General features: G+C 36.2%; 1 long non-coding RNA gene across 4 annotated transcripts; it reads right to left on the reverse strand.

The window, feature by feature from the left end:
• LOC107630527 lies at window positions 8,338-18,223 on the reverse strand. Of its 4 annotated transcripts, XR_002359391.1 has the most exons (5): window positions 17,910-18,137; window positions 14,978-15,019; window positions 11,700-12,225; window positions 11,401-11,597; window positions 8,338-8,514 (listed from the first exon to the last, which is right to left on the reverse strand). It is a non-coding gene; the product is annotated as an uncharacterized LOC107630527 (long non-coding RNA). The 4 variants fall into 4 exon arrangements; XR_002359393.1 differs by lacking the exons at window positions 14,978-15,019; window positions 17,910-18,137 and adding an exon at window positions 18,209-18,223; XR_002359392.1 differs by lacking the exon at window positions 14,978-15,019 and having other exon boundaries at window positions 11,700-12,221.

Genomic DNA, 25,936 nt, shown 5'->3' on the forward strand with positions numbered 1-25,936 from the left:
CCCAACATTCGCGAGTTTAAAGCTCGTCACAGTCATCCCTTCCCAGATCCTACTCGGAATACCAGAGACAAGGTTTAGACTTTCTGGATCTCAGGAATGCTGCCAATTGGTTCTAGCCTATACCACGAAGGTTCTAACCTCATAGACTCGGTCTGTGGATCAGAGACCCAAGAGATTATACTCCGGCTATCGTCCAATGACTACGTTGAACATCATGTAGACCGCTTGTGGTTGTCAGGCACGCGGATCTTGGCTAAGCGAGTAACGAAGATAGTGGGTCATTATCACAGGTCACCCCTTCATTCTGACTTAACTGAATTAAGTACGAGAGTATATCTTGGAGAAGAAGTAAGCATGAATTGAAAGAAAAACAGTAGTACTTGCATTAATTCATGAAGAACAGCAAAGCTCTGCACTTTAATCTATGAGGTGTAGAAACTCCACCGTAGAAAATACATAAGAGAAAATTGTCTAGGCATGGCCGAATGGCCAGCCTCCCAAATGGCATAAGATCCAATGTTAGATGTGAATACAATAGTAAAAAGTGCTATTTATACTAAACTAGTTACTAGGGATTACAGAATTTGAGTAACTAAGTGCAGATAGTGCAGAAATCCACTTTTGGGGCCCACTTGGTGTGTGCTTGGGCTGAGCATTGAGCTTTACATGTGCATAGGCCTTTTCTAGAGTTAAACGCCAGCTTGGATGCCAGTTTGGGCGTTTAACTCCAGTTCTGGCGTTTTACGCCAGAAAAGGGTCTCTGGTGGGCGTTGAAATGCCAGTTTAGGCCATCAAATCTTGGGCAAAGTATAGACTATTATAAAATGCTGGAAAGCCCAAGATGTCTACTTTCTAAAGCAATTGAAAGCGCGCCAATTGGGCTTCTGTAGCTCAAGAAAATCCACTTCGAGTGCAGGATGGTCAGAATCCAACAGCATCTGTAGTCCTTTCTCAGCCTCTGAATCAGATTTTTGCTTAGATCCCTCAATTTCAGCCATAAAATACCTAAAATTACAGAAAGACACACAAACGCATAGTAAAGTCTAGAAATGTGATTTTTGCATAAAAACGAATAAAAATGTAATAAAAAGTAACTAAAACATACTAAAAACTATGTAAAAACAATGCCAAAAAGCGTATAAATTATCCACTCATCAGTGGTCATCAATCTCCCCTATTTCAGATCAAACGCCATTGCTCGTGGTCATTCAATCTGAACGAGGGTGAAGTTCTAGCAGTTCATTCTCTTGGAAATCCTACTCAAAACACCACAGACAAGGTCGAATCTTCCGGATCAGAGAATGCTGCTTCTTTGGGTTCTAGCCTATACCACAGAGACCCTAATCTCCCCAGAAATCAGTTGAAGTGGTGTCTCGAGAAGTCCCCAACGAAGTCGTGGATTTGCTGTCTGAGAGATGCATAATCAAGTTGGCGGTTCGCGCTTTACAGTCACGTATTCACACGAACCCAAGTAGACATGGGTGGTTGTCAGGCACGCGGACCTAGTATGATGAACAGAGCTGATTGTCACTGGTCATCCTATTCACCATGTTGAAGAAGGAGTATACATCTTAGATATAAATCAAACATAGATCGAAGAGAAACATTAATACTTTTATTAATTCATAGGACTCACCAGGCCTCCTCCTCTCAACTTAGGAGGTTTAGAAACTCATACTGATAGAAAATACAATGGTAAAAACGTGTAAAGTCTAGATCCTCCTCGAATAACATAAATCTAATCCCTTAAATACTAAACAAATGACTAGTGAGTGTAAAATACTCTTTCTAGTGCTAAAATCCACTTCTGGGGCCCACTTGGTGAGTGTTTGGGCTGAGCTTTGATGAGATCCACATGCTAGGAAGCCTCTAGGGCGTTGAACTCTGGCTAGGGGGTCCTCTCTAGGCGTTTGGACGCTGGTCTTTGCTTTGTGGGCGCTGGACGCCTGGAAGGGGGCAGGAGGCTGGCGTTGGACACCACCTTTGGGCCTTCTAATCTGAAGCAAAGTATGCGCTATTACATATTCTTGAAAAGCTCTGGAAGTCAGCTTTCCACATCCGTTGAGAACGTTCCATTTGGACTTTTGTAGCTCCAAAAAAGCTTTTCCGAGTGCAAGGGGGTCAGATTTGGACAGCATCTGCAGTGCTTTCTCTGTCGCTGAATTAGACTTTTACTCTAGCTCCTTAATTTTAGCCATAAATTACCTGAAATTGCACAAAAATACAAAAAATTATAATAGAATCCAAAAATGTGAATTTAACACTAAAACCTATAAAAACTTAATAAAAACTAAACAAAACATACTAAAACTGTTGCTTGTTCCTAAGCTGCTTAAAACACAGTAGGATAGAAAAGAAAATTAAGATACAAATAAATTTCAGAGTTTCCAATGAAGCTTAGTTTCAATTAGATGAGAGGGACTTAGTAGCTTTTTGCTTCTGAATAGTTTTGGCATCTCACTATCCATTGAAACTCAGAAATGTTGACCTCTTTAGGAACTTAGAATCCAGATGATATTATTGACTCTCCTAGTTCAGTTCTTTTTTATTCTTGAACACAACTTTCAGAGTCTTGGCTGTGACCCTAAGCACTTTGTTTTTCAATATTACTACCTGATACATAAATGCCACAAACACTTTACCTGGGTGAACCTTTTTAGATTGTGATTCAGCTTTGCTAGAATGCCCAGATAGAGGCGTCCAGAGTTTTTAAGCACACTCTTTTTGCTTTGGATCACGACTTTAACCGCTCAGTCTCAAGCTTTTCACTTGACACCTTCATGCCACAAGTACATGGTTAGAGACAACTTGGTTGAGCCGCTTATGCCAAGATTTTATTCCTTTAGGCCCTCCTATCCATTAATGCTCAAAGCCTTGGATCCGTTTACCCTTGCCTTTTGGTTTAAAGGGTTATTGGCTTATTCAATCTGCCCTCCTTTTCCTGCATTTTTTGGGCAGTAATGGATTTTTCTCTTTATTATTTTTTTCGCCATTTTTTTCTTTCTTTTTTTTCTTTGTCGCATGCATAAATTTTTTTTTGCAACATGCTTTTTCTTTTTCTTTTTGCTGCTTTTTCTTGCTTCAAGAATCAATTTTATTGATTTTTCAGATTACCAATAATACTTTTTCTTTTTCATCATTCTTTCAAAAGCCAATATTCTAAAATTCCAACTTCAAATATGTACTGTTCATTCATACATTCAAAAAACAAAAGCAATGCCACCACATCAAAATAATTGAACTATTCTTATTATAAACTTGAAATTCATGTATCTCTCAATTCTTTTCAAATAAAATTTTCTTTTAAGCAAGGTGAGAGATATATGAAACATTTTACATCTTTAAGACATCAATGCAAATGATCATGCAACACGAACAAGAGAACAGACAAAATATAACAGAAAATAGAAAAATGATAAAAGAGAAAGGGAGTAAAAGAGAACGAATCCACCTTTAATGGTGGTGGCTAGTGCTCCTCCTTGAGGATCAAATATGATACTTGATCTCTTCAATGTCATTCTTTTGCCTTTGTTGTTCTTCCCTCATAGCCCGTTGATCTTCTCTTATGGCTCTTTGATCTTCTCTTATTTCATTGAGGGTGATAGAGTGCTCTTGATGCTCCACTTTCAATTGCTCTATGTTAGTGCTTAGTTCTCCAAGAGAAGTCTGCCATGGATCCCAATAGCTTTGAAGAGGAAAATACAACTCTTGAGGCATCTCAGGGATCTCATGCTGAGGCGGTTGCACATGCTCTAGTGCATGCTCTCTTGTTTGCTCCATCCTTTTCTTAGTGATGGGCTTGTCCTCCCCAATCGAGATATCTTCTTCTATGACAATTCCAGCTGAATTGATTGATGACAGAGGAGGTGTGGGAATGCCAACTTTGCATTGGTGGAAGGCTTCTCAGCTATCTTGTACAATTCTTGAGGAATCAACTCATGTACTTCCACCTCACTTCCAATCATGATGCAATGGATCATGATGGCTCTGTCAAAAGTCACTTCTGACTGGTTGCTAGTGGGGATGATGGAACGTTGGATGAATTCCAACCATGCTCTAGCTATGGGCTTGAGTTCAAGCCTTCTTAGTTGAATGGGCTTGCCTTAGGAATCCCTTTTCCACTGTGTTCCTTCCACACAGATATCTAAGAGCACTTGATCCAATCTTTGATCAAAGTTAACTCTTCTAGAACGCCAATCTCACACTTTTTAGGCTGAAATCTAAGATTCTCCCTCAGACCATGGTGATCCAATTCTTTGGATTTGGGTTCACACTAGTGTCAAGGTTTTTAGTAACCCATGCATTAGCATAGAACTCTTGCACCATTAGAATCCCAACATCTTAAATGGGATTGGTTAGGACTTCCCAACCTTTTCTCCGGATCTCTCTTTGTATTTCTGGATACTCATTCTTCTTGAGCTCGAAAGGGACCTCTGTGATTACTTTCTTCTCTGCCACTACTTCATAGAAGTGGCCTTGGTCGGCTTTGGTAATGAATCTCTCCATCTCCCAAGATTCAGAGGTGGCGGCTACTGCCTTTTCTTTCCTCTTTCTAGAGGGTTCTTCAACCTTGGGTGCCATGAATGGTAATTGAAAGAAAAAAGATATGCTTTTCCAACACCAAACTTAAAACTTTGCTCGTCCTCGAGCAAAAATAAAGAAAGGAGGAGAATAGAGTTGAAGAAGAAGAAAATAGAGGAAGATAGAGGGGGAGAGAGGGCTCGCTCGTGGGGCTTATGAGTGTGTATGAGAGGTGTGTGTATGAAGGGTTATGAAGAGGGGTATTTATAGGAGTGGGTAAGGCTTGGGTTCAACCATGGGTGCAGTTTTGGGTAGGAATGTTGATTTTGAATTGGGTCGGGGTTGTTGGGAGTTATGATGGTTTTGGGAAAGTGAAATGGATGTGATTGGGCTAGGGTTTATAGGGAAGTGTGTATGGGGAAGTGTAAAAGTAAGAAGGAATAACTGGGGTAAGTGAGGATTGATAAACCCCTTTTTTAGGGTTTATCTTGTGCTTACTTTCGTGGATTTTGTCAACTATTCTCACATTTATTCACACAATTTGCATGGTTTTAAGATTCCTTCCCAATTTTGTACTATGAATGAAAACATGCTTCCAAGGCCTTAAAATCACTAATTTTTAATCCTCTCTTGTTACCATTCGATGAGATGATGTGTTTGTTGAGTGATTTCATAGTTTATAGGGCAAGAATGGCTTAGAGGATGGGGGGATCACCATTCATACACTTTACTTTTAGTTTAGATGTAGAATTCAAGAGAGAGAGGCTCTCTCCTCCCTCTAGATTAGGGTTCTTAGTTTTATTTCCTTTTAGATCTAGATCTCATTCCTCCTTTGCTTTAGTTTTCCTTTACTTTTGTTTGTTTTAGTACTTTACTTCTCATGTTAATCCTTTTATTTTGTTAATATTAGTTTATGAATTCTCTTATTGATGTTCATTTCCTTTTAATGCAATTTATGATTTCCATGTCTTTTTATATTTGCCTTGATTTCTATTATTGATTTCTTGCCTTGATTTATTATAGCTTCCTTTAATTCTTACAATTGATGATGTTTACTTTTATTTCCCTCTATGTGTTTGATGAAATGTTTCATTTAGTCATGAGTTAGATTTTCTCCTTTTGGCTTGGTTTGAGTAATTGGAGACACTTGAATTGTCAAAGGCTTTTGTTGATTGACAATTGGAAGTTGCTCATTGACTTGAATGCCACTAAAGCTAGTCTTTTTCATCATGATTTGACTAGGACTTGTGGATAAAAGCCAATTCCATCCACTTGACTTTCCTTCATAGTTAAAGGTTAACTAAGTGGGAGCAATGGACAATTCTTGTCACAATTGATGATGATAATGAGGATAGGACTTCTAATTCTCATTCCTTGCCAAGAGCTTTCTTAGTTATTAGTTTATTTCTTTTGCTATTTACGTTTCTTGTTCTCTTATTACAAAAACCCCAAAATATTCATTCGTAGCCAATAACAAAGCACTTCATTATAATTCCTAGGGAGAACGACCCGGGACTAATACTCTCGGTTATTTTATTGGGGTTGAACTAGTGACAACCATATTAAATTTGATGTGAGGATTCAGTGTTGGTTTAGAACTATACTTGCAACGCAACTATTTTTTTGTGAAATTCTATACCGACAATTTTCCTGCATCAAAGATGCTGTGGGACCTACTGGTCTTGAGAGGTTAGGGAATTCAGATTCCCTGCTCTCTGTACTGGTGTTTGAACGCCCAGGGTCTGCTCCCTGGCTGGCGTTCAACGCTAGCAGTGCTGCCCATTTGGGGCGTTGGATGCCCAACCAGAGCTTCCTGGCTGGCGTTCAACTTTCAATAACACTCCATCAAGAGTGTTCTGTTTTCACTGCTCAATAATTCTGTCTCTGTTCTAACTACTGCATATGATGATGACCATAAAATAACTGAAAGAAAAACAAAATAAAAAAATAAAAATAATGAATTAATTAAGGTTGGGTTGCCTCCCAACAAGTGCTTCTTTAACGTCATTAGCTTGACGGTTAACTTCTTATGGAGGTGAGTATGGGCTCAGATTTTTGCCCCTTACAGTGAACTTTCTTCTTGTCTTCTCATAAATGAGCTCTACATGCTCTAGAGACAGGATACGACTCACTGTATGTGGTAAGACTGGCTTCTTAGTTAAGACAACTTTTATGCTAGGTGAGAGGCCTTCAGTTGGGGCTTTCTTGTCCCTCCACCCTTTAGGTACTTTCTTCTTAGTACCTTTATGCTTAGATCTTGTTGATGGCTGCCCAAAACCAAACTTAGAATTAATGTTTGGGGATCTATAAAGCTCTGCACAGAAAGAGAAGGTTGGAACACTAGGTGTTTGATAGTGAAGATTATCATTGGTAAATAATTTCACATAAAAATTAGTCACGTTGTAAGTATAGTTCCAAACCGACGTGTAATCCTACCAATCAAATTTTAATATGGTTGTCACAAAGTTCAACCCCAATAAAAGTAAACTAAAGTATTCAAACCTCGGGTTGTCTCACAAGGAATGGAAAATCATGTGCATCAATATTGGTTAGAATTCCGGGATTGGGGGTTATAAGGAAGAATTTAAACTATTAAACTTAATATGCAAGAAATCTTAAAGTGCAAGAAACTAAATCAAGTAACTAAAGTAAAGTAAGAACAAGTTCAATCTGTCAAGAGAAAATATAATCTATTTCTACTCTAGAACTAGATAATTAACTAAACTAACTATAACAATAATCAAGCAAATTGGTATTTTTGGGTTTTGAGTATGAATAATAAAAGGAACTCTTGGCTAGGCATAGGAATTGGGGTCACCATCCTTGTCTAATAACCATATCTTGACAATTATAGGGAACCAAGCTCACTAAGGTTACTTCTATGCTTGAAATATGTCAAATGGCTTGATCAACATCAATCCATAAGTCCTAACCTAGCTACCAATTGACTTAGTAGTTGGCTAGTGTCAATGGTTATCAAATTGACCACTAAGGACTCTCAAATCACCAAATCAATTAGACTCAATGACTTAAGTTTACCCAATTCTCTTGGCCTATAAAGAAGACTACTCCATAACCAAAGGAAACATTTCATCAAACACATGGGATGCATCAACAAAAGACATCAATGCACTCATAGAAATTTAAGATCCACAAACTTCATAAAATGAGAAGAAAACGGAAAATAACAAGAAAATTCAAATTCAAACACAAAATCTAAACAAAATTATACTAAGGAATTCAAATAAAGTAACTGAAACTAAAATTAACAAAACCAATTCAAGATTTCAACAAGGGAAGATCAAATCAAACTAGATCTAGAGAAGAGCATGAGTTTCTCTCTCTAGAACATGAGAACCAAAAACTAGCTCAAAATGTGTGTCAAGTGTACAATGAATGATCCCCTCCGTTTTGATAAATCCCGTTTTTAGGATTTATCTTGTATGTATTTTGATGGTTTTATCAATGATCTTTCACACTTATTCATATAAAATGCATGGTTTTGTGTTTCCTTCCCGATTTTGCTTCATGGATGAAAACATGCTTCTTCTACACTAAATATCCATATTTGAATCCTCTTCTATTACCATTCGATGCCGTGATCTGTGTTAATTGATTTCAGATTTTATATGTAACATCCCTTCTAGCAAAATACCTTGCTTAAGTCAGGGTATTTCTACTAGAAAGAACGTTACGTAACCTTTTCTAATATTAACTACTTAATTACTGAGCCTTTTTATCGATTTCGCGTTTCAGTTTTAAGAAAATGCCAAAAAATTGTGTTTATTCATTAAAGAAATGTATCAAGGATAAACATTGCAAATAATAATAAAAATCATATAAGTATTATTAATAGTAATTCTTATACATAAGAAGTCATATAAACCCAAATACAACACCTACTCCTCTGTTAAAATAAAACCTCAAAGGACAAGAGCGAGGAGACTCTATGAAACACTTGCAGCTTCATATTGCATCTTCAAACCTGTGTCACTGAAAGGATGGAAAATTTGGGGGTGAGAACCAAACCACATGTTCTCAGTAGAGGTCAAGAATGCCGTGAAAGTAAAGAATAAAGCGCAAATAGTTAATTTCATTCGGAGATATCTAAAAGAAAATTAACCTCCTTTAAAAGCATTAGTTAATTATTCAAAATCCTAGACCTATATTTTCTTTATAAAGCTCTTAAAAGTTTTCCTAGACTATATGAATGAACAACCTGTTCCAAGCATAGGTTCATTAAGTCTATGCTGAACCAGTTTGATTTTTTCATACTTTACTAGACCATAACATAAAAGAAGTTACCTACGCGGTATAAATGATCATCCTGCTCCAAGTATAGGTTCATTAAGTCTATGCTAAACCAGTCAGATACTTTATACAAAACTAGACCTCAAACGTACCAGTCACGGCCTTAGGCCCAAACAACTCAATCAACACCCAATTCACCACAATCCAGCCAATCAGTTACAAACACAAGTAATGAGGTTCAAACACAATCAAGAGCAATTACATCAAGTATAGCAATTAGCAATTAAACATAATTATTCACTTAGGCAAACCAATTACAATATACACACCCAAACAATGTCACATAGATGCATATGATGAATGTCTAGTCCTAGTGCTGGCCATGAGCTCATGTGTCGGTTAGCACCTGCATTCCCGACATTTATCCGGTCACGAGTTCACGATTTCCCGAATACGATTTTCCGTTCAAATAAATGCGCATATAATTATTAGCAGCTCTATTGAGACACCCTCTGCTTTCTACTTGCAGGAAATATACCCTTGGGAGCGGAAAATTGCTGTAGGTATCCTAGTTTCCCTATAGAAGCTCTTGCGTTGCTTTAAGCAACAGATAAATAAATATTATCTCTTGGGTTGCATTTAAGCAACAAATAAGCAAACAATATCTCTTAGGTTTCCTCAAGCAACAAACAAACATCTCTTGGGTTGCTTCAAGCAACAAACAAATAAACAAATATCTCTTGGGTTACCTCAAGCAATAGATAATCAAACAATAAGTACTTTACTCTTTCCTTTTTCTTTCATAATTGCAAATACGCAAGCGGGACAAGACCCACGCCCTTGCCAACAATCTCGTATACTAAATAATCTTTTCTTAAAAGAATCATTGAAGTTATTATCATTAAATAAGCCTTAAATATTGATTTTGATTAAGTCCTTATATTTTTATAAAAATTTGAACATAATCTCCTTTAAAAATAGGACTTAGCCACCCTTACGGGTCCTTCTTTCTCAACATTTCACCAACCTCTTATAAGCAATTTCCATAACAATATATTCTCAAAAACATTTGATAATAGTATAGAAAATCTATTTTCTTAAATTCCAGATCCAAGTAATCACCAAAACAACATCGGCAATCTAATTTCAATTTTATTTTTAAAATATCAAACAAATTCGGAATTATGCAAACCTTATATGCATGCGACCGTCTCGGATTAAGCTTTTTATTAAACCAAAAATCACAATTTTTCGCTGACTCTAGCTTCGGGAATATAAGCAAAACCGTGACTGCTCTGTAGTGCCTTAAAACCAGAAGACAGCAGCAACGTACAACATTCAAAATTTTATATAAAATCCAAATTAAATCCAAACACCTTCAAAATTAATGTGGTTAAATATAACTTATCCAAATTTCTTTCTAAATTGGTTCCAGGGTCATACCATTTTTAATGAAGAAGTAACGTAGCTTTGAAGTTAGGTAATTCTCTGCAAAATTCTGTTTTACAAATCATTGAACACAACCTTTTCCAAGTCCCATAACTCACTTATTAAAACATGGAAAACTCTGAAATTTAAATCACATACGCTAAACATACTTAATTTTCACCTCCAATTGGTTGCATCTCAATATCTATCCAGGATCGAAAGTTATAAACTCTCAAAGTTACTAATTTAAGAAAACAGAATCTGGCTTTCTCTACATAATGCATCATCTTTCAAAAATTCGTATCTTTTAAACCGCAAGTTCAACCGTTCTGAAATTTTACGACATTAAAATAATAGGACTAAAGTTTCATTTAAAATTGGTTTTGCTTCAAAATTCGGAACATTCACAACAGAGCCAACAAATTACTGCTGTTCCAAAAATTCTGCAGTAAAAATCAGATCCCACAACCATTACTCAAAAATTCACCATAAATCTTATATTTAAAGAAAAGATCTCAAACTCTCCAATTCAATCCCAATCATTCCCAAGTTTAACCAGGACTTGATTCAACGCAATTCTGATCATCACAGAATTAGTTACAGTCTTTCAAAGTTACTGTTTTCACTTAAAGGTAATGCAGAAAATCAGATTTTACGGCTTAACTTTGAAAAATCATAACTAAATCTTCAGTTAATACGAAACCTTCAAATTTAAATCCTAACAACTACACTTGTTAAAGTTTACTCAGATTTTAATCTCATACAATTTTGATCGCTAGCAAATTACTAGACCGTCCTCAAAGTAACCATTCTATTTTGAAAACCAGATTCTTAATAATAGTTTAGTCTTTTAGGCCCTAATTCTTCAACAATTCTCAATCCAATATCAAATATATCAAATGATTATCTTAGTCTCAACCATTTATACATAATCAGTCAAAACCACAATCCTCTACTAATCTCAAGTCATTTTCACAGCCATAGCAATATACCAAACAACCATTTCAACAACCAATAATCAATAATTCAATCATCTACCACACATAATTACAATCAATTCAATCACAGCACCAAGCACAATCGCAATCACAATCCAACATTCATATAATCAATTAATTACTCACAACTATTAATACTATTTGCTGTTATTTAGTAAACCTTGTTGGCATTCCTAAATTAAAATCATTTTAAACCCCCTACCTCGATGTCGAAACTCGTAAGATTAAACGCTGTGAGCGGCTTTTCCTTTTGACTCACAGCAGTGGCAATTCTCACGCAAATCCGAATCTGGCACTATCTCTGATCATGCTCACAACGGCGACAATTCCACAACAGTAATGATAGTTACAGCGAAACAGGGAATTCAAATTGGATGGGAATAAAGAACAATTACAGCCCTGGAGATTTCAAGACAAGACATATACCAGAATCAACTCAGAACAAGCATGGCAGTGATAATAAAACGTGTAAATGGGTCGTATTTAAGAAAAAGGTCAAACCAGAGTCAAAGTGGCAGTTTCAGTCTCAACACGGCAAATTCAGCGATGGCAGAGTAACTAACTCGCAGTGACAAGTTGGTGGCGGCTCCGGGCAGAATCGATGACAACGATAGGGCCTTGGCCTTCGGCGGCAACGACAACGACACTTGGTGATAGAAGCAGCGACAGAGGCCCAGTGTCACCTTTCACTCGCGGTTTCTCTCCCTCTGTTCGAACTTTATGCTTTCAGCCGCGACAACGATGGTGACGGGGTGGCCGCAACAGCTGCGCAGCGACGGAGTAGCGGCGCTGTCCTTCGCGCACGAGCTCTCCTTCTCCTCACGTTTGTCCTTTCCCTTGCGAGCGTTCTCTCTCTGTCCTCTGGCTCTGGCGACAGCGACGGCAACCGGCGCAGGGAGCAGCACGGCGCAGTGATCCTCATTCCTCTCTTCTTCCTCTGTTCCCTCACCCTCTCCCTCTTTCTTCGTTTCCTTCTTTCTTCCCTTCTGTTTCCCCCTCGAGCTCCCCGTTCCCTTTCTTTCCCTTTCTGATTGTAGATTTAGGGATTTAGTATGCAAATTAGGGATTTGTGATATTAGGGTTAAAATTAAGATTTTATAAAAGAATATGGATAGATATGAATAGATATTTTGATAAAATTGGAAGGTAGAGTAATTTTAAAACCAAATATACTCTCTTAAAAATATTTAAGAACATCATTTATCAACATATTGCTAAGTTGAATTAATTATTTCTAATTTAAATTATAAAATAAGCATATTAATCACATTTTTATAAAATGTAGTTTAAACTCAATATTAATTATTCAAATTAAATGATATAACTTTTTATTATTTTTCTATTATCAAAACTTAATTTCAAATTATATAAAATAACCAATTATAAAAATTTACACAAAAATATTAATTAACTTAACTCCAAATATTAATAAAACTAATTTAATTACTCTCAATAGATTAATTTATAAAATAAGATATCAAATTAATAAAATAAATCGTAACCTTTTCAGAATAAAAGTTACTTAAATTAAATTACACAATTCTTTCTTATTTTTCAATTAATAAAATTATACAAAATATTCCATTATAATTAGATTACTTAAGAAGATTAATTGATTTAAAATAAAACTATCTCCGAATCTATTTAATTATTTCTAATAAAATAATTTCTAAAATTATAAAGTTTAAACTTAATAAGATAAAATAATAATTTATTCATATTTAAATTTTCAAAAAATGCGGGATGTTACATTCTATCCAACTTACAAAAATTTTCGCCCTCGAAAATTGATCTAAGATGGAGAAAAGATTCATAATCACATTCCCTTTGAATATTTTAAAGATACCAAGAAAATTATATCACAAACATAAAAGAAAATATATTAGGTGATGCAAAAGTTGATAAAAATAATTTGATGCAAACCAAATTTCAAAATCCAAAAGTAAATAGGCATAATGTTCGTTCAGAACTCTTAACAAAGCATGATCACTTCCTCTCGTTGCCTCAAAACTCCAGAACTCCTTATAACTTCGTATACTGACCAGATTCACTTTCCGTACGCATAAATCGTGTCCCTAAGAACTACTGCCTATAAGGAATACGAAACATGAGAAGAGAAAGACAAACAGCACAAAAGGTTTATGTGAGAAATTGGAAGAATACTCAAATTTGCAATTGCACAAGATGGTATTTCGCAAGATTTTGAAGAAATACGTGAGATCGTCAACAAACAAGGATATATATAAGCAACGAAATGGAGCATAAAGGGAATTAATTCAAAGCTTAGGAAGAAATTTTGAATCGAACAGTTTCAATATGAACATCATTAGGGAAAATAGTACAACAATTTTGAACAACTTCAATTTGAAATAGAGGGAATTAGTTTATCTTTTTCAAAAGAATATATATAAATCTAACATTTTTCAAAGTACTAAACTTAGTATAAATAATATGTTATATCAATTTAATTTTCAAATCAAAACAAATCATGCATGGTTTGTAAATTAAAGCTTGTTGGGCACTAAGGGCAAAATATTTTCTTTAAAAATCTTGGAGGATTACTTAAGTACATAATTAGGTAAGGATAGCCATAGAATTATAATAAAGTTGGAAGAAAATCAGCTTCTATTCAAAGAATAAATTGTAAAATGAAATTTTCTATAAATCAATAAAAGATAAGTGGTATATCATAATTAAACAAAATTAAACTATATAAAAAATTTTCAGAGTTTATGTAAGAAAGTCTAGGCTAAATTAAAAACAATCCCATCAAAATTTAAGTAAGGGTTGTGGATACAGTCAAGTAAGAAAAGATTTAAATTGAATTTTTTTTCGAAGGGAATCTGAAACAAGTACTCAAGAAGGAAATTACAAGAAATGGTAAGTTACACTGAAATGAATCCAAGTTTAGGACAAGGAGCATAGAGTTTGTAAGGTGAGGATAAATGTTTTAAAAGATTCAAGCAACAACCAGATATAGAGTCAAGCAAGGACATGCACGAATGATAATACAAGATTAGCAAGAAAGAGATCAGAAACTAGAAATTCCAATACAATTAGTAGACAAAGAGATAACACTAAGCACGAATAAAGAGCATACGTCGAAACGGAACTAATCTTTAGAATTTAGTTTCTAACGTCCCCAAAACGTCGTAACTCGCGTTAACCTATCATTTCTATTTCGTCTATGATAACCCATTAGTGTTCCATATACATAAATCAATAGTATTAAGTTGGCCAAACTTGATACAATGAGGTATGCAAAGATAAACTAATAGCGTTAATCATCAGACAGTCATGCATATAAAACAAAAACTCTCGTCACCAAGACAAGTCTTAAGGCATGACAGACACTCAGAGTATGCAATGAAGCATAGTCAGTCCACTCTCAAGGCTCTACAGGAAGGACTGCTCTGATACCATATTGTAACATCCCTTCCAGCAAAATACCTTGCTTAAGTCAGGGTATTTCTACTAGAAAGAACGTTACGTGACCTTTTCTAATATTAACTACTTAATTACTGAGCCTTTGTATCGATTTCGCGTTTCAGTTTTAAGAAAATGCCAAAAAATTTTGTGTTTATTCATTAAAGACATGTATCAAGGATAAACATTTCAAATAATAATAAAAATCATATAAGTATTATTAATAGTAATTCTTATACATAAGAAGTCATATAAACCCAAATACAACACCTACCCCTCTGTTAAAATAAAACCTCAAAGGACAAGAGCGAGGGGACTCTATGAAAGCAATTAAAATCATAAAGAAAGCCTACTGATCACTTGCAGCTTCATATTGCATCTTCAAACCTGTGTCACTGAAAGGGTGGAAAATTTGGGGGTGAGAACCAAACCACATGTTCTCAATAGAGGTCGAGAATGCCGTGAAAGTAAAGAATAAAGCACAAATAGTTAATTTCATTCGGAGATATCTAAAAGAAAATTAACCACCTTTAAAAGCATTAGTTAATTATTCAAAATCCTAGACCTATATTTTCTTTATAAAGCTCTTAAAAGTTTTCCTAGACTGTATGAATGTCCAATATGTTCCAAGCATAGGTTCATTAAGTCTATGCTGAACCAGTTTGATTTTTTCATACTTTACTAGACCATAACATAAAAGAAGTTACCTACGCGGTATAAATGATCATCCTGCTCCAAGTATAGGTTCATTAAGTCTATGCTGAACTAGTCAAATACTTTATACAAAACTAGACCTCAAACGTACCAGTCACGGCCTTAGGCCCAAACAACTCAATCAACTCCCAATTCAACACAATCCAGCCAATCAGTTACAAACACAAGTAATGAGGTTCAAACACAATCAAGAGCAATTACATCAAGTATAGCAATTAGCAATTAAACAGAATTATTCACTTAGGCAAACCAATTACAATATACACACTCAAACAATGTCATATAGATGCATATGATGAATGTCTAGTCCTAGTGCAGGCCATGAGCTCATGTGTCGGTTAGCACCTGCATTCCCGACATTTATCCGGTCACGAGTTCACGATTTTCCGAATACAATTTTTCGTTCAAATAAATGCGCATATAATTATTAGAAGCTCTATTGAGACACCCGCTGCTTTCTACTCACAGGAAATATACTCTTGGGAGCGAAAAATTGCTGTAGGTATCCTAGTTTCCCTATAGAAGCTCTTGCGTTGCTTTAAGCAACAGATAAATAAATATTATCTCTTAGGTTGCATTTAAGCAACAAATAAGCAAACAATATCTCTTAGGTTGCCTCAAGCAACAAACAAACACCTCTTGGGTTGCTTCAAGCAACAAATAAATAAACAAATATCTCTTGGGTTGCCTCAAGCAACAGATAATCATACAATAAGTACTTTACTCTTTCTTTTTTCTTTCATAATTGCAAATACGCAAGCGGGACAAGACCCACGCCCTTGCCAACAATCTCGTATAGCAAATAATCTTTTCTTAAACGAATCATTGAAGTTATTATCATTAAATAAGCCTTAAATATTGATTTTAATTAAGTCCTTATATTTTTATAAAAATTTAGACATAATCTCCTTTAAAAATAGGAGTTAGCCTCCCTTACGGGTCCTTCTTTCTCAACATTTCACCAACCTCTTATCAGCAATTTTCACAACAATATATTCTCAAAAACATTTGATAATAGTATAGAAAATTTATTTTCTTAAATTCCATATCCAAGTAATCACCAAAACAACATCGGCAATCTAATTTCAATTTTATTTTTAAAATATCAAACGAATTCGGAATTATGCAAACCTTATATCCATGCAACCGTATCAGATTAAGCTTTTTATTAAACTAAAAATCATAATTTTTCACTTACTCTAGCTTCGGGAATATAAGCAAAACCGTGAATGCTCTGTAGTGCCTTAAAACCAGAAGACAGCAGCAACGTACAACATTCAAAATTTCATATAAAATCCAAATTAAATCCAACCACCTTCAAAATTAATGTGGTTAAACATAACTTATCCAAATTTCTTTCTAAATTGTTCCAGGGTCATAGCCTTTTTAATGAAGAAGTAACGTAGCTTCGAAGTTAGGTAATTCTCTGCAAAATTCTGTTTTACAAATCGTTGAACACAACTTTTTCCAAGTCCCATAACTCACTTATTAAAACATGGAAAACTCTGAAATTTAAATCACATATGCTAAACATACTTAATTTTTACCTCCAATTGGTTGCATCTCAATATCTATCCAGGATCAAAATTTATAAACTCTCAAAGTTACTAATTTAAGAAAACAGAATCTGGCTTTCTCTGCATAATGCATCATCTTTCAAAAATTCGTATCTTTTAAACCGCAAGTTCAACCGTTATGAAATTTTACGACATTAAAATAACAGGACTAAAGTTTGATTTAAAATTAGTTTTGCTTCAAAATTCAATTCGGAACATTCACAACAGAGCCAACAATTTACTGCTGTTCCAAAAATTCTGCAGTAAAAATCAGATCCCACAACCATTACCCAAAAATTCACCATAAATCTTATATTTAATGAAAAGATCTCAAACTCTCCAATTCAATCCCAATTATTCCCAAGTTTAACCAGGACTTGGTTCAATGCAATTCTGATCATCACAGAATTAGTTACAGTCTTTCAAAGTTACTGTTTTCACTTAAAGGTAATGCAGAAAATCAGATTTTACGGCTTAACTTTGAAAAATCATAACTAAATCTTCAGTTAATACGAAACCTTCAAATTTAAATCTTAACAACTACACTTGTTAAAGTTTACTCGGATTTTAATCTCATACCATTTCGATCGCTAGCAAATTACTAGACCGTCCTCAAAGTAATCATTCTATTTTGAAAACCAGATTCTTAATAATAGTTTAGTCTTTTAGGCCCTAATTCTTCAACAACTCTCCATCCAATATCAAATATATCAAATGATTATCTTAGTCTCAACCATTTATACATAATCAGTCAAAACCACAATCCTCTACTAATCTCAAGTCACTTTCACAGTCATAGCAATATACCAAACAACCATTTCAACAACAAATAATCAATAATTCAATCATCTACCACACATAATTACAATAGATTCAATCACAGCACCAAGCACAATCGCAATCACAATCCAACATTCATATAATCAATTAATTGCTCACAACTATTAATACTATTTGCAGTTATTCAGTAAACCTTGTTGGCATTCCTAAACTAAAATCATTTTAAACCTCCTACCTCGATGTCGAAACTCGTAAGATTAAACGCTGTGAGCGGCTTTTCCTTTTGACTTACAGCAGTGGCAATTCCCACGCAAATCTGAATCTGGCACTATCTCTAATCATGCTCGCAACGGCGACAATTCCACAACAGTAATGATAGTTACAGCGAAACAGGGAATTCAAATTGGATGGGAATAAAGAACAATTATAGCCCTGGAGATTTCAAGAGAAGACATATACCAGAATCAACTCAGAACAAGCATGGCAGTGATAATAAAACGTGTAAATGGGTCGTATTTAAGAAAAAGGTCAAACTATAGTCAAAGTGGCAGTTTCAGTCTCAACACGGCAAATTCAGCGGCAGCAGAGTAACTAACTCGCTGTGACAAGTGGGTGGCGGCTCCAAGCAGAATTGATGACAACGATAGGGCCTTGTCCTTTGGCGGCAACGACAACGACGCTTGGTGATAGCAGCAGCAACAGAGGCCCAGCATCACCCTTCACTCGCGGTTTCTCCCCCTCTGTTCGAACTTTATGCTTCCAACCGCGACAACGATGGTGACGGGGTGGCAGCAACAGCTGCGCGGCGACGGAGTTACGGCGCTGTCCTTCGCGCACGAGCTCTCCTTCTCCTCGCGTTTGTCTTCTCCCTTGCGAGCGTTCTCTCTCTGTCCTCTGGCTCTGGCGACAGCAACGGCAACCGGCGCAGGGAGCAGTACGGCGCAGCGATCCTCCTTCCTCTCTTCTTCCTCTGTTCCCTCACCCTCTCCCTCTTTCTTCGTTTCCTTCTTTCTTCCCTTCTGTTTCCCCCTCGAGCTTCCCGTTCCCTTTCTTTCCCTTTCTGATTGTAGATTTAGGGATTTAGTATTCAAATTAGGGATTTGTGATATTAGGGTTAAAATTAAGATTTTATAAAAGAATATGGATAGATATGAATAGATATTTTGATAAAATTGGAAGGTAGAGTAATTTTAAAACCAAATATACTCTCTTAAAAATATTTAAGAACATCATTTATCAACATATTGCTAAGTTGAATTAATTATTTCTAATTTAAATTATAAAATAAGCATATTAATCACATTTTTATAAAATGTAGTTTAAACTCAATATTAATTATTCAAATTAAATGATATAACTTTTTATTATTTTTCTATTATCAGAACTTAATTCCAAATTATATAAAATAACCAATTATAAAAATTTACACAAAAATATTAATTAACTTAACTCCAAATATTAATAAAAGTAATTTAATTACTCTTAATTGATTAATTTATAAAATAAGATATCAAATTAATAAAATAAATCGTAACCTTTTCAGAATAAAAGTTACTTAAACTAAATTATACAATTCTTTCTTATTTTTCAATTACTAAAATTATACAAAATATTCCATTATAATTAGATTACTTAAGAAGATTAATTGATTCAAAATAAAACTATCTCCGGATCTATTTAATTATTTCTAATAAAATAATTTCTAAAATTATAGAGTTTAAACTTAATAAGATAAAATAATAATTTATTCATATTTAAATTTTCAAAAAATGCGGGATGTTACATTATAGGGCAAGGATGGCCTAGAAGAGAGGAAAGAAGCATGCATAAATAGAAGGAGCATGGAAATTGGAGCTTTGGAGCTTGAGCGGTGACGCGCACGCGTACCTGATGCGTACGCGTGGGTGCGTGCTACCGGAATTAGTGTGAAGAAGCCAAAGCTAGAGGCCAGCTGAGCCAGAACATCATGGACGCGAACGTATACTTTACGCATGCGCGTGGATCGTAAAATCCCAGGGACGCACATGTGTGCTGTACGCGTACACGTCGGTGCTGGCATGTGATTTTTAAGTGAAATCATGCCTCGCAAATTCACAGAGGCTGTGGGGCCCAATCTGAACCAACTCTAACACCAAAACACTTAAAAGGACCAAGGGATGAAGGGATTCTCATTGATTAACACATTTTAGATATTTTTAGTTAGTTTTTGGAAGATACATTTTTGTAGAGAGAGAAACTGTAGCTTCTCTCTAGGGTTTTGCTTCTCAATTTGAAATTCTCTTGGATCCATTGGTGAGATCTATGTCAATTCAATTCTACATTGTTTCAAGTTGTAGATCTAATTCTCCTACTCTCTCAATTTAGTTCTTGCTACTCAAGTTACTCAAGTTACTCTCTCTTGTCAGAATTCACTGGGCACGTTTTCACTTGAAAATCACGTGTGGGCACCAACGCGTACGCGTACAGCACGCGTGCGCGTCCCTTGAGGTTTTGCGATCCACGTGTGCGCGTACAGTGCGTGTGCGCGTGGATGAATATATCCAAATATTTGGCTTTTTCATGTGTTCTCCACTTTGCCTGCTTTCCTCACTCCTTTGATCCATTCCTACCCCCTTTTCAATCCTGAAATAACTAGCAAACACATCAAGGCATCTAGTGGAATCAAAGGTGAGTTAAAATCATCAAATTAAAGGTCTAAAAGCATGTTTTCACATTTAAGTACTAAATGAGGGAGAATCACAAAACCATGCTATTTCATTGAATAAATGTGAGAAAAGATTGATGAAATACTCTAAATTCAACATAAGATAAACCCTAAAAATGGGGTTTATCAACTTGTCAATGTCTTTTGTTGATTATCAATTGGAAATTGCTAATTGGTTTGAATGTCACTAAAACTAGACTTCCCTAGGGTTAGACTAGGACTTGTGAACTCAAATTGATTACTTTCACTTCCCTTTCCTTCACACTAGAGGTTAACTAAGTGAAGCAATAACTAATTGTGGTCGCTATTGATGGAGATGATGATGATAGGAAGTCTAATTCTCACTCCTAGCCAAGACTTTTATATTGCTTAATTGTCATTCACACTATTAGCTTGTTAATTTCTTGCATTAAACTCCAAAACACCAATACAACTTCTAACCAATAATGTGCATCTTGGAGCACTCCTAGGGAGAACGACTCAGGAGAAATACTCTCGGTTATTGAATTTAGATTGTGGTGACATAATTTATTTGTTTGATGTGGAATTACGTGTCGATCTAGACTATACTCACGATTCAATTTATTGATAAATTCTATACTAGCATAAAATCTCTCATCACCTTTCCCCCTAGACTTCCTAGGTCTTTTCCATGCAGAATCCAGCTGAATTTGGGCCTAGAGCTCCTCAGAAATCACCAGCCACGATTTCATTAATGAGGTCTCATGCTGGCCGTCACGCGTGCGCGTCATCTGAGTTTCGTGATGCACCGCTATTTGGGGGTGCATCTTATGCTAAATTTAGGGGATTTCATCACCCTTTTCCCACATTTATCCACTAAAATAGCATGGTTTTATATGTTCTCCCTAATTTGTGCTTAAGAGTGAAAACATGCTTTTTAGGCCCTTAATTAGTTATTTTTAATTCACCTTTGAATCCAGCAGATGCCTTGATGTGTTTGTTGAGTGATTTCAGGTTGAAAAGGCTAGGAATGGATCAAAGCAATGAAGAGAAAAGCATGCAAAGTGGGGAAATCATGGAAAATCAAAGATTTGGGATGCATTCATTGATGCACACGCACAGCAAACGCGCACGCGTGGAATATGAAGTCACATGGTGACGCGTACGCATAAATGACACGTACGCGTGGAAAGCAAAAATGTCAAGCAATGGGTATGCGTGACCCACGCGTACGCGTCAACGCTCGCACGTGACTTCAATTAAGTGAAAACGCTGGGGGCGATTTCTGGGCTTCCCAGTCCCAAATCCAACTCAATCTGGGCCTATTATATGCAGAAATCAATAGGAGTCAAAGGAAGGGGATGTCATAACTGAATTTTGGAGGGAATACTTTAGGTAATTTTTAGAGAGAGAAGCTCTCTCTTCTCTCTAGAATTAGGATTAGGTTAGATTAGGATTTTTTAGATCTGGGTTTAATTCATACTTTGATTTATATTTCCTCTTCAATTTCTTATTCCTGTACCTTTGCTTTCTTAGATTTGTGATTTACTTCTTGTAATTCTTTACTTTTATGTTGATGCACTCATCCTTTTTCTATTTTCCTTTTAATGCAATTCATGTTTCATGTTCCTTTATTGTTGATTTGAATTGTTGTTGTTAATTTCCTTGCAATTAATAGTTGTAGATTTACTTTTCCTGCAATCTTATCTTGTTTTTCTTTTATGCCTTCCAAGTGTTTGATTAAATGCTTGGAAGGATGTTAGAGTAGATTTTTCTCCTCTTGGCTTGGTTAGAGTAATTGGAGACTCATGAGTTATCAAACCCTTTTGTTGATTTATAATTGAAAGTTGCTAGTTGATTTGAATTCCATTAACTCTAGTCTTTCCTTAGGAGTTGACTAGGACTTGAGAATTCAAGTTGATTTATCCACTTGACTTTCCTTCATAGAGGTTGACTAAGTGAGAGCAATGGAGAATTGATGTCACAATTGAGGAAGATAATGAGGATAGGACTTCTAGTTCTCATTCCTTGCCAAGAGCTTTCTTAGCTATTAGTTTTATTCTTGCAATTTACTCTTCTTGTCCTTATTCAAAACCCCAAAATATACATCTCATAACCAATAACAAGAACACTTCCCTACAATTCTTTTGAGAGATGACCCGAGGTTTGAATACTTTGGTTATTATTTTTAGGGGTTTGTTACTTGTGACAACCAAATTTTTGTGAGAAAGGATTCTTTGTTGGTTTAGAAACTATACTAGCAATGAGATTTCATTCGTGATTCTCATTTACGCATACGCTTCGCCATGCGACTTCACATTCCACGCGTGCACGTCAGCTGCGCGTGTGCGTCGATGAATGCATCCCAAATCCTTGATTTTCCATGATTTCTCCACTTTGTATGCTTTTCTCTTCATTCCTTTGATCCATTCCTAGCCTTTTCAACCTGAAATCACTCAACAAACACATCAAGGCATCTAGTGGAATCAAAGGTGAATTAAAATTAACCAATTAAGGGCCTAAAAAGCATGTTTTCACTCTTAAGCGCAAATTAGGGAGAACATATAAAACCATGCTATTTTAGTGGATAAATATGGGAAAAGGGTGATGAAACCCCCTAAATTCAGCATAGGATGCACCACCAAATAGCGGTGCATCACAGGTTTTAGTCTGGCGGAATCAGAAGGAGTTGGATTAGAGGAAACTATTCATAAATTGTATCTGTAAAACAAGTGTTTCAGGGATAAGAATAGAGTTGAGAGTCGAAGTTGCTTTGTCTTTCCAAAGTAACTCTGGTACTACTGTCTTCTTTTCTTGTGAATGATCTTCTTCTAGGGCAGGCTGTAAGTGATGAAAGCCAAGCCAATGGTCCTTGATCTCTTCTACTACAGGTTGAACACTATTGCCCGTGGTCATTCAATCTGACGGAGGGTGAAGCTCTAAGAAAATCATTCTCTTGGTGATCCTACTCAAAGCACCACAGACAAGGTCGAATCTTCTGGATCAGAGAACGGTGCTTCTATTGATTCTAGCCTATACCACGTGACCCTAATCTCCCCAGAGATAGGCTGAAGTGGTGTCTAATGAAATCGTGGATTAACCGTCTGAGAGATGTATAAACATAGCTGTTGGCTCGTGCTTTCTGACCAAGTATTCACACGAACCCAAGTAGACACGAGTGTTTGTCAGGCACGTTCATCTTAATGTGATGAATAGAGCCAATTTGTCAGATTGTCTTGTTCACCATGATGAAGATCGGAATATACATCTTAGAGATAGATCAGACACGGATCGAAGAAGAAGAAATAGTACTTTTTTTAATTCATAGGAGTCAGTAGGGCTCCTCCCCTCAACCTAGGAGGTTTAGAAACTCATACTGAAAATAAAAACAATGGAAAAATGTGAATGGTGCTCTCCTGAATCGGAGAGTCCCGAAGAAGATGAAAATTACATGAACATAATCCCTTATATACTAAACAAATGGCAACTAAGTGTAAAATAGTCTATTTAGTGCTAAAATCCAATTCTAAGGCCCACTTAGTTAGTGTTTAGGCTGAGCTTTAATGAGATCCACGTGCTATGAGGTCTCTTGGGCATGGAATGCCAGCCAGGGGGTCCTCTTTGGGCCATGGATGCTGGGCTCTGCTCTTTGGGTGCTGGATACTTGGAAGGGGGCAGGAAGCTGGCATTGGACGCCAGTTCTGGGCCTTCTAATACGAAGCAAAGTATGGACCATTATATACTGCTGGAAAGCTCTGGAAGTCAGCTTTCCATAGCCGTTGAGAGTGCTCCACTTTGACTTCTACAGCTCCAAAAAAACTCTTCCTAATGTAGGCAGGTTAGATCCAGACAGCATCTGCAGTGCTTCCTCTGTCTCTGAATTAGACTTCTGCTCCTGCTCCTCAATTTCAGCCAGAAAATACTTGAAATTTCCCAAAAACACAAAAACTCATAGTAGAATCCAAAAATGTGAATTTAATAATAAAACCTATAAAAACTTAATGAAAACTAAAAAAATACTACTAAAAACTATATGAAAATGATGTTAAAAAGCGTATAAAATATCCACTTATCAGTAGGGGGATCCAATTTAGGAGGTTTCCCCTAGTCGGGAGTTTTCCTCCATATTAATGTATTTCTCGGCCCGTTCTTGTACCTCGTTCAAGGACGCAAGGTGTTTCTTGGATATGGATTGGCTAAAGGGCCCTGCTCGCAGGCCGTTGATAAGTCCCATGATAGCCGCTTCTGTGGGGAGATTTTGTATGTCGAGTCATGCTTTGTTAAATCTTTCCATGTAGTTTCGGATGCTCTCCCGATCCCTTTGTTTGATCCCTAGTAGACTTGGAGCGTGTTTGGCTTTGTCTTTTTGTATGGAGAACCTGGCTAGGAACTTTTTGGTGAGATCATCAAAGCAGCTAATCGACCTTGGGGTAGGCTGTCGAACCACTTTATAGTTGTCTTGGTCAGAATAGTCGGGAAGGCCTTGCAGTGAATTGCGTCTAAGGCGTCTGTGAGGTACATCCGACTTCTAAAGTTGATGAGATGATGACTTGGGTCGGATGTACCATCATATGGGGTTATGTCGTGGGCTTTAAAGTCCTATGGGACTTTAGCCTTCATGATTTCTTTCGTGAATGCGTCTTCTACTCTGTGAGGACTAGCTTCACGGTTGGATCAAGTAGTCCTGGTTTTGAGGTCGGCTTCAAGTTTCTGGATTTTTCTTCTAGCTCTCTACGCCGTCTTGTTTCTCTTCGCAGGTCTTGGTTGGCTTCCCGTTGTTGTTCGGCCTCTTGTTCCAGCTGTTTGAGTTAATCTTGTTGCTCACGGATGGCGTCTAGGATTTCGATATTCTGAGTTTGTTTGTCCCCCTTAGAGTAGTTCGCTTATTTTGGTGATGGTGGTGCGACATTGATGGATAATTTTTGTGGAAAAACAAATTTCTCCAAAATACCCAAAACTAACCGGCAAGTGCACCGGGTCGTATCAAGTAATAAAACTCATGGGAGTGAGGTCGATCCCACAGGGATTGATGGATCAAGCAACTTTAGTGGGTGATTAGTTTAGTCAAGCTAACATTTGTGTGATAATTGATGCAGCAGAAAGTAAATGACAAGGAAAATTAAAGTGCAGAAAGTAAATCGGACAGTAACTTAAAGAACAAGAAAGTAAAATAGCTGAAACTTAAATTGCAAGAAATGTAAATTGCATCAAATATAAAGGGGAGTGGGTGCTGGAAATTAAAGAGAACAACAGATCACGCAACTGGAAATTTAAATTGCTGGAAAGTAAACTGAGAGCAATGTAAATAGAGAAGCAAAATTGCAGTGAATCAGAATTTAGAGCAATTACAGAGGAATTTAAAATTTTGCAGGAAATGTAAATGAGATTTGCAGCAAGCTTAATGTAAATTAAATTGAAGAACCAAACAGAAAGTGAAATGCAGCTCAATTGCAAAATCTAAATGAGAGGTTGAAGATCTCAGGAAATCAATGAGACTAGAAAACAAGTCTAGATCTCAATTCCTTCCTTGATCCAACAGTAAACAATTTGCAGAAGAAATAGAGATGAAAGCAGTAAAGAGAGTTTTAATTCAAATT

The sequence above is a fragment of the Arachis ipaensis genome, chromosome B03 (genome assembly GCF_000816755.2).
Source record: "Arachis ipaensis cultivar K30076 chromosome B03, Araip1.1, whole genome shotgun sequence".
In the NCBI taxonomy this organism is placed as follows: domain Eukaryota; kingdom Viridiplantae; phylum Streptophyta; class Magnoliopsida; order Fabales; family Fabaceae; genus Arachis; species Arachis ipaensis.